Source organism: Lolium rigidum, chromosome 3 (assembly GCF_022539505.1).
Source record: "Lolium rigidum isolate FL_2022 chromosome 3, APGP_CSIRO_Lrig_0.1, whole genome shotgun sequence".
Lineage (NCBI taxonomy): Eukaryota > Viridiplantae > Streptophyta > Magnoliopsida > Poales > Poaceae > Lolium > Lolium rigidum.
In genome coordinates, this window is record NC_061510.1 from 358,769,908 (window position 1) to 358,780,154 (window position 10,247).

General features: G+C 42.7%; 1 long non-coding RNA gene across 1 annotated transcript; it reads left to right on the top strand.

Moving 5' to 3' along the window:
• The first annotated feature begins 5,183 nt into the window (after nucleotides 1–5,183).
• LOC124700393 lies at nucleotides 5,184–7,234 on the top strand. Its single transcript, XR_007001729.1, has 3 exons — nucleotides 5,184–5,817; nucleotides 6,713–7,000; nucleotides 7,079–7,234. It is a non-coding gene; the product is annotated as an uncharacterized LOC124700393 (long non-coding RNA).
• The last annotated feature ends 3,013 nt before the right edge of the window (nucleotides 7,235–10,247 follow it).

Genomic DNA, 10,247 nt, shown 5'->3' on the forward strand with positions numbered 1-10,247 from the left:
AGGAGGCCTATCAGAGATCCAACATTGTTCTTATCCCTAGGCTTCTAGGCTCATCAACCATAAAATTTAGGGTTTAATGGTGCACACACCGGTTCGGAACCGATTCTATAGCTCTATCACTATAGTTTTGTCTGCCTACTTATAATCTTCCATAAAGATTATACCGGTCTGTAGCAGGAACTATCGTCTTCTACTTTTATTTTGCTTACATCTCATCTTGCGGGCGCCATCTTCCACGGGAGGCCACCAATGTGATAACAACAACTATTGTGGGAGTACATAGGGACCATGCGTAGTGAATAATGGACACACGGAGGAAAATTGCGTCAACTTCGAGAGGTGCCGCATCGGTCGAGCTCGGTCCGTGGGACTCCCGTTAGTGCCCGCATCAGCTTAAATGGATGGCGGCTCCAGAGGAGTGATGAGACGTCCGGCTTACGAGGCTTCTTTCCAAGGCCTTGGAGGTGTGCTGGTATAGTATTGTTTTGATTGTTTAGTTTCGAACCCTAGGGTGGTGGTGCCAACAATAGGTGGGGGCTGAAAATTAATGTATGTTTACCGTGGTTGGGCATTGGTTTTCTCGAAAGCGAGACACTGCTAAGGGGATGACCTAGACTGCAGCATCAGAGGCTACAAACTTAATGAATGTTTTGAAAACAATGAGCGATCTTGGAAGAGGGAATTTGAACAGTAGTTGTCCTAGCTAGCGAAAGAGTATGCCGTGGCCGTCAAGCGGATATTGGGAGGGGTGGCCTCGCCGGCAAGAGCTGGGACCACTAGGACGCATGAGACGGGAGCATGGTAGTGCGTCAAAGCCTCAGAGGGGTGTATGAGGAGAAGATGTAGTGATTGGAAGAGAGAGAGAGAGAGAGAGAGAGAGAGAGAGAGAGCTGGAGAGTGTGGGGCCGTGGGGTCGAGGTTTGAGTGAGAGATGCGGGGAGTAGGGGGAGAGACTTGTATAGGATCTCTCCATTAGGTAGGATCATAGGATCAACCCAGAAAAAACATACTTTGAACAGGCGAAAAAATCTGAAAATAATAAACAACATGCATATAGGTTGTATCTACAACTCCAAGAAATTTCAGCTTAAAATCTGATCTACACTTGGAGAAACAAAAAAGACAAATTCTATTGTGAATAGTGTCAGATCTGATTGAGTAGTATTTCGCACTATTCACACTCAGATTTATCTTTTTTGTCTCTCCAAATGTATGTCGAATTTGAAGTTGCAAATTTTTGGGCGTTGCATATATAACATAGATGTGTGTTGTGATTTTTTTCAGATTTTTTGAACATGTTTTGTCTTTGCAAAAAAATTGTTCTCATATATCCTATCTAAGACCTGATCCTACCCAAGTCTTCCCCGGGAGTAGGGCGGGGTGAGCTGTTTCTATACCTAGGGTTGGGGTTGGCTTGATGGACCGGTTTCATTTCTTTCTCTTTTCATTTTGTTTTTTCTCCCTTTACTTATTCATTTTTTTATAAGTACTAGTAAATATTTTTATGTATTACTATTTATCATCATATCATTTAAATCTATAATTCTATTTTACACACGAAGATTGTGTTAAAATTGGTCAAACAGAAACAATAATTGATTTAGGGTAAATACAATTTCACGATCAAAATCATTCAAGAAAATTTCATAGGTTGAATCTCTGTTTTTTTATGAATCCCAATTTTTGGACTTAGATTTATGCGTTGTTCATTAAATATGGTTTACTTTGTGTGAAAATTAGAGTGATGTCATTCTGAACCATATTGTCTGCACATGTTGCACAAACAAAAAACCATTTTTGCACTTACAAAATGAAAATTGATTTTTTATTTTGTAAAAGCCTTGGAAACTCATCTTTCAATGTTGTCTTTTTCAAGGCAATGAATACCTATGTGCAAAAACTGGACACATTATCATGATGTTTTTTTTTTTGCGTCACACACAATTTTATTTTATAATCGTGTATGATAGCCTAGATCATAGCCCCGCTTTAAGGAAAATCCTACGTGATTGAAATCGGCATAAATTCATTTTAATCTATTAGTGTAGATAGAAAGGTTACAGATTGATAATATATGGGCTATATCCATCCAATATGTGTAGTTTTTTTTTTTGAAAAATAGGCATGGTCCCATTTTGAATCATATTTTTAAATTTGGTTTAAAAAATCCCCTTTTTGGAAATACAAAATAGAAAATACCTTATTTTGAAAAAGTTTGAACTCCCTTTGGGAATGTTTTTGACCACTGCAATTATATATACCTATGTGCAAAACATGGAACGATTATCATGAAAATTATTCTTTAGTTGCATCACACACAATTTTAGTTTTATAATTGTGTATGTGATCGTCTACTACATCACCCCACGCTTTCTTAAAAGCTAACCGTGTGTGATGCACTGCATATGATTTTTTTCCCCAAAGGATCTGCTATTCTCTTGCATCACAAATGATTTTCTGGAGGGGTATGCAATTTCTAACTTTTCATACGGTTTAGCCTTTCTCTGTTCGATAGGGGTCTTAGATCATCTCCACCGGCGCTCCCAATAGAGCTAGCTTTATTGAAAACCTACTGAGAGAAAGCGTCCACACCGGCGCTCCCCAAAAAGCGCCGGCATGCTCCGGAGCCCCATAAAAGCGCTAGCACTCCCAAAATGATCCCTATGCAAAGGGCTTCCATCGGGGAGCACCGGCACTAAATTTCTACTAAAAGATGCTAACCGGCACCAAATGGGGGGCACCGTGTGGGAACAGTATCCCCAAATAGCGGATGTTATGCCGGCGCCCCCATACGGCTGTACTGGCGCCCCTGCCGGCGCCTATTTGGGGGCACCGGTGGAGATGGTCTTAAAAGACCTGATTTGTACTAGTGTTACCTCCATGGTACTTCTCTATCAGCCGTTTACAAATTGACTAGTACAAATGCCCGTGCCTTGCCACGGGTTCTCAAATTTAATTTCTCAGTGCAGATATATAATTAGAAACTTGGTATGAAAATTTAAATCAAATCAGGGGATATTATAATGTACTACAATATGATAATACTGAGCGCAATAACAAAGATAGCATTGTTGTGCATCTTCGTGGCTTCATGTTTTAGGTCTTCTTGCTACTCTTCTGCGGTAAGTTCCACACATGTGTTCTGAGCCATCACAACGGTCAACTCAATAACCTTTACTTTTGGATGTATTATTGTCTCACAAAATGTGGGTGCTGCAAACACATGTATAATTGAAGGAATACTTTTTTTCTGATTAGTCGAAATAACACTTTGATATTCATAAATATCCGGAGACAATCCTCGATCGTAGCCTTCTGTGTCAAACATACAAAAAAGGTTTAGCAAATCTTTAATAATGGCTGTGGTAAAAAACTCCATTGGCAGGCCGGTGGTGCGGATGCTAAATTTTTTAGGTGAGCGGCTCTGACGAACGAATTCTCGTCCATGCTTGACGATGAGTATTGGTGGTACCTGCATTGCTACCTCTGTTTATAATTTTTTGACAAATTTTTAGTATCTTCTAACAACATTGCGTTGGTGTCTATGTTAGTGGTTTCTTTCGACGCATCGAGAATATCTATTTCTGTCTCGTTCATGACCTATGAAAACAAACTACATATCGGTTAAGAAATTATGAAACATGCATAAAAAGAAGGCAACAATGCTGGACACACACACCTCGTTTGATTATGTTAGGCCAAGTGATTTTTATTCACCTCAACTGTTGCTCTATCGGAACCCTATTGTCTCCATAATCAGCTATTAAAAAAATGAACAAATAAATAAATATCTTTACCGATGAATAAACTCTAAATTTGATTCGATAGACGCAGTACTTATGAATTCATTTTTGGTACGCCCCAAATTTGCTAAAATGTACATCTAAAAGAAGGCTACAAATCCTCTCTCGAGGTCTCGCCTGTAAAAGGAAAAAAGTACAACATCCCCTCACGGGGACATGAGCCACCCCCCCCTCACTTCCCCGTCTCCCATTTCTCTTCTTCCCAATGTAGTCGCCCCAGCTGCTGATGTGATGTCGCCCTCGCCCACTTCTCTCCCAGCTAGATCTGGCCGCTCTGTGGTGTGCCACGCCGCCTGATCTCCCTGGCTCCCACGGGCTCGCCCCATCGCCAGTTCTCCATAGCTCGCATGGCATCGGCGGTCGGCCCTCCGCCTGGCGCGAGGAGGGCATGGGACCGGCAGGCGTTGCTGCTAACTACTGCATGACGTCGGTGGTAAACGGCGGCGTGATGATGGCTGCGAGCACAAAGAGGGAGCGGCCGACGATGTGGATGAGGAGCTGGAATTGGGACGTTGGGTGGAGGAGTTCATCTCCGCACTCCAGCACCATCTCAGGATTGAATCCTCTCCTCGTTGTCGTCCAGAAGGTGGCTAGGCAGGGGCTCGTGGATCCCAGGCGATTTGTGGTTGCCGATTTGTGCGTTCAGAGCTGGTTAAGCTGAGAAGAAGGGAGGGGCAAAGCCTGCAGGTGATGGAATATATCAAGAACAGAACTAATGATGAGCTTTGAGATCACATGGGAAGTTTGATCCAACGTCCTTGTCCGGTGAGTGCAGAGCCCTTTGGTCTCAATTTTTTTTCCCGTTAGTTTATTTCACATATGTTTGAGTGGAAATCCTAGATTATGCTTAGAATATCATGTTCAGATGCAATACAGAGATGCAGGATATGCGACAGTTAATATGATCTGTCAGACTACTCATAATTCCCTGAAAGGTATCTTTATTTCCATCTGAAAGCATGAAAAAAAATGGTCATGCTCAGGCATCTACTTTCCAACCAATTTAGAGGGAGACAGCCAATATCTCTACTATCTATAAACAAGTTACTCTCTACTATTCCGAAAGCATGAACGAAAGCTGAAAGCATAGTAGAAGTTCTTCATCCGAAAGCAAATTCATTAGTTCTTTTTTTGATGCCTTTAAGATAATTGATGATGCTGCAAAGTTATCTATACTATATGTATTCATTGGTTATCTGATTTTTGTACCAGAGACCAGTTCAAGACATACATACAAATATGGATACCATCATTTTCCTTGGGCTGGAGTAACAGGATTTATCTCATCTAAGATTGGTAAAGAGTAAAGATGGTTCAAAGTCCACACGCAAATCTCACACATCCGAGACATGTTGAATTCGGAGCTCCAGGCAGGTATATATCCATAACTAAATGTGTAAACCTACTTCCTTTTATTCGCACATAGATTCACCTTGAATAACGAAATAGCGAAGCTGAGAAGTGCAAAATAATAAAAAGAACCGTTTTAATTTCCTTAAAATATCTGGTATCAATAAATTAGAGCACAACACCCATTACAACGGATACATAACAAAAATCTGGAATTCTTGGGATACATAATAATCTTCATGTACCCGTTCCCTCATAGACTGAATTTGTGTGTTGTAGCCCCAAAAGAATAAACCAGTGCTTTGATATATCAGTAACCAATGCCAATAAACCAATTGTAGCTTTCAGAATTTAACGAAAGCAAGTGTTGAGCAATCTATGAAAGTAGGTATGTTTATGATCCACTCTTATATTCAACCCTGGAAGTTCATTTGTCCTATGCATGATGGGTGAATTGGTATCTACTTTCTCCCCTAGATGCAAACTGACCAGTTTTGATTTGTCATTGAATTTTCTGATGCTTAAACGGTGCTCATCGTTTGGTTGTTCATTACTGCAGATTCAAAGGCTATTCTAACAAGTGGGATTACGTACCTTCACTAAATCTGATAATACCAACAGAGGCTGTAAACCTGATGAGAAATACTCCCTGATCACACACAAGGTATTAAACAGGTTAGATCTCAAAGCATGAAACAACAAGTCTCCTAACAAGTGGGGAGACAACCAAAGCACCATAGATAAATTGTCAATTTACCATCAAAGTAAATTCCATGTTTTTGATTAGAATGAAGAACCAAAGCAAACTGCACTTTTCAAGGGATTGATGCCACATAACCACAGTCTTAATTATGAGGCATTCCTGAACCAGCATACTATTTGGTAATCATGAATTCATGAGGGAAATAAAATTATCGATGCAACGTTCCTGAATGGGCATCATGTAGCACCACAAATTTTAACTTACAATAGAATTGTCGATATATCTCTTTGTGTACAAATTTGTGCTTGCTCGTGTGTTGAGGATACTAACATTCATTATGTACTAATACCAGACTAAGACTATAGTCACATATATTGGATGACAGAAGGTACTACCAGCTTTTACAGGTCCAAAGACAAGGCCAGATCCAATATCATCAATGTACTCAGCAATAATTATGCAATGTTTAGTAAACCATTCGATTTTCAATGCTCTACCATCCGCGGGAAAGCATTGTTTGAACTGTAGTATTACTGATTTTGACTTAACCATGAGAAAGAACTTCAAATGTGTGTTCATGAAAAGAACCAAGAAAATCTCCTTAAAAATCAGAATTTATCTTTTGATTGGTTCATATGGATAGATACATTGTAGATATGATAATTAGGGGAAAGAAAAAGATGCGTCATCAAACATATAGTCGTATAGTACTAAACACCAGACACACACCACACATCATCTAGCACTCCCTATTTAGCATCTTTGCCGCCAATCCATTTTTTCATGCAAATACTTCAAACATTCAGGTATGCACATATAGTAAACTTTCATAAAGCAATGGTGATCTGAATTGCAGCCTTTGATATGATCGAGTCTGAATTCGGAATTACCTGTACCGTAGTCTTTGTGCGGATGTGCTCCTCTATCTTCTTCCAGTTGCAGCCAAACCTGAAATCCACATGAATCAATCAGCTTGCTCAGCGACTGTAGAATAGCTGGATTTGGAGGCAGAGTAGAACAGAGCACGTATCAGTGCCATGTCCTTGCGCTGACCTGTGGATGGCATCAAGGATTCATCACCTTCAGTAGATCTCTCCCTGATGATTCTAGGAGATCTCTCGATGATGCCCTCGAATGCTTTCAGGTACCCTTTATATGCTTGCACCATTAATCGCCCAGCCATGCTTCAAGGGATTCTCTGATCCGGGTCTTTCCTTTACAGTAGATATCTGATCACAGGTGGGTGCGAGATCTCTAGATTTCTAGAATTTATCTTTCATGTAATTTTATTTCCTTTCTGATGCCCTCGAATTATGGGCGGTGATGATGCCCTGAAGTATGGTGCGGTGATGGAATGTAATCCCTGTAATTCTTGTTTCATGTGATTCTTGTTGCCTGATGGTGCCCTGAAAGTATGGTGCAGTCATGGAATGTAATCCCATGAATTATGGTCGGTGATGGTGGACAATATTTATGGCGCGGCGACGGAATCTCCTGTAATTCTTGTTGCCTGATGGTACCAGAAAATTTGTAATCCCTTGAATTATGGTCGTTGATGGTGGACAACATGAGCTGTGTTAGGATGATTGGGTAGTACTACCTAGTACTACCGAGTACTACAGCTGCGATTAATTCTGTCCGTCCGATCTGCCGAGTTAATTGTACATTTTAAATTAACTTACTAAGGTTATTATGGTAAAATTCGTAGGCAACCGCCCCACACCTCGCACGACCGTATCGTGAGTTCAATCTGACTCCCAGCAGCTCCCCAAATCCTCCTGCCTCACGACAGCGATAATTACTGGCCGTCTCCGAACGATCGAACCCCTCCGGCGACGGCGACGGCGCCGGCCGGAACTTAACGATCCCCTCTGCAGTCCCTTTCCCCGTGGACGTCAATGTTGATGTAGGTGTAGGTGTTGTCAGGGCGGCTCAGCGGGACGGCGCCGGCGCCGGCGGAGGCGCGCGTCGGTTTCGGAAGATCGGAGCGCAGCCATCACCGCCGCCGTTCACCGGTAGCAGATGCACCGCGCAGGATATACCACTCGGATCCCCGCGCCAGCGTCCTCCCTGCACTCCACCGCCGCTCATGCCGTCGTGCGCGAGTTCCAGGTCGAGAACAAGGTGGCGGACGACATCTTCCAGTATGCCCACGCCGTCGAACGCGAGTTCCAGGTCGAGAATAAGCTTTCGCACGACATCTTCCAGTATGCCCACGCCGTCGAGCGCGAGTTCCTGGTCGAGAAGAAGCCGGCGGGCGACATCTTCCTGTACGCCGGCCTAGGCCGTATAGTGCGAGTTCCATGTCGAGCAATGTGGGTTTCATATGGAATCCGCTAAATGGAGACGGGCGCCGCAACATGTGCGAAGACACCTGCTCAAACGGGACGAAGCGTCGGCGCTCGTCGACGGCGGCCGGAAACCTTGCTGAAAGGGGATTTTTTTCTTTTAGATTGGAAACGCAGAGGAGAGGGGCGTGAGAGAGAGTTCAGACTAACAGGCGGGGCCATCTAAGTCAAAATTACTTGTCTACCCTTTTAGTAAATAAAATAAATTAATATTTCTGGTACTTTCCAGTACTTTCTTTGCAGTACTTTGCAGTACTACCTATTTTTACACCGTTGGATTAGGTGGGTTGGACGGCTCCTAAATTCCCCAATCATAGTAAAACTTGTAGGACAACATTTATGGTGCGCTGATGCATTGTTTGATGGTGTGGTGGAAGGGCAAAATGGTCAAATGAAAAATATGTAGGACGAAAACTTTGACCGGAGGAAACAGAACCAGTTCCTCCTTTTTATATAGTAGAGATATGAATACTTTCACCTACAAAGTACAACTCCATCACGTTGTTTCCAACCAAAATTTTTGCTCTTCATATATACATATCGCTTCAGGTCTCCCCTCATTGTTTTTAACCAAATTTCTATGGCCGATTGTCAAAACTTCTACTATACCTATATACAGTGGGCGTCATTCACACCTTTAGTTGCAAGTATTATTATCATAAATTCAGTTGCTTTTGGTTGAGATGTTGTGTGGGTTGGATCTTGCTCGATAGACAACGACATGATTATGAAACATATTCCCAAACTTACTTGCTAGGAATGAGCGTCACTGGGAAAGCATGTCGAACTATATTGGCGCTTTACGCGACCAAACCATTTCTTGTATACAGTGTAACTCGCAGAAGGTGCCTTGCTGGTCGCCGGTCAAAGCAGTGCCGAGCTAGCCAAATCGCGAGCCAGATGTCATAAACCTAGGTTGTAAAATTTGGCTCGCGGTTCTTGAACATCTTTTTGTGCACCTGATGCCGTGGCGACACTGGCTCATTCTCCTTTTGTAACTCTTCTTGGATTAGTATTAACTTCTGGGCCTTGTAACTTCCGTGGCGACACGGTCTAAGCAGGTCTCGTTCCCAAGCTTCTCCATTGAGAAATCACACGTAACGATCGCTCGTTGACTTAAAAGAGCAAGTGATGCATCCGATCCCGTAACTAATTTCTGGAGTTTACCGGTACACGATCGGAGTTGATGCCTAGAAATCGAGATTCAGCGACCAATCACATCCGGACCACGTTCCTTGGAGGTGTTTAGGGCATGTTTGGTTTATGTCCTGTTTAGCCCTACCAAATATTGGTAAGAATTGGCTTGCCGATCTTTTAGCTAAGGAATCATCCACACACACTTGACCAATTATTTAGCAAGAATCTGTAAAAGACGAAGGAAGACGCATTAGCGTGAGGGTTATTTGTCCGCCCCGGGCCCTCCATCCAGCCAAACATCCAACCACACCCTCTTCCCTAGCTCCCACCCCTGACGCACCACTCCGCCACCGACTCGCCATGCCCACCTTCACCAGCCAACCATGATCGCTCGATGACTTAAAAGAGCAAGTGATGCATCCCATCCCGCAACTAAATTCTGGAGTTTACCGGTACACGATGGGAGTTGATGCCTAGAAATAACAGTACGGACGATCCGAATTTCAACCTCATCTTTTCAGTTTCATCATCTCTCTTTGCATCAGCAATAGCCCGACCAAGATCATCAGTGGGCTCATCTGATGCCTCCTGATCTTCTGCTTCCCCCATTGCAGTATCACCGTGTTCAGGGAACGTACGATAGGTGCCATCATCCTCTTTTTCTTCTTCATTGTCTTCCATCATAACGCATCTTTCTTTGTACTTGGTCCAACAATTATAGTTAGGCATGAAACTGGACTGAAGAAGGTGGATGTGAAGGGTGTTTGTGGAAGAGTAATCCTTCTTGTTCTGACAGGAAACACATGGACAACACAAGAAAAAAACCTCCCCGTTTATTTTCCACGACCACACTGAGAAAAATTTCAGGCCCTCAATGTACTCGTCACTGCGTCGGTCAACGTACAT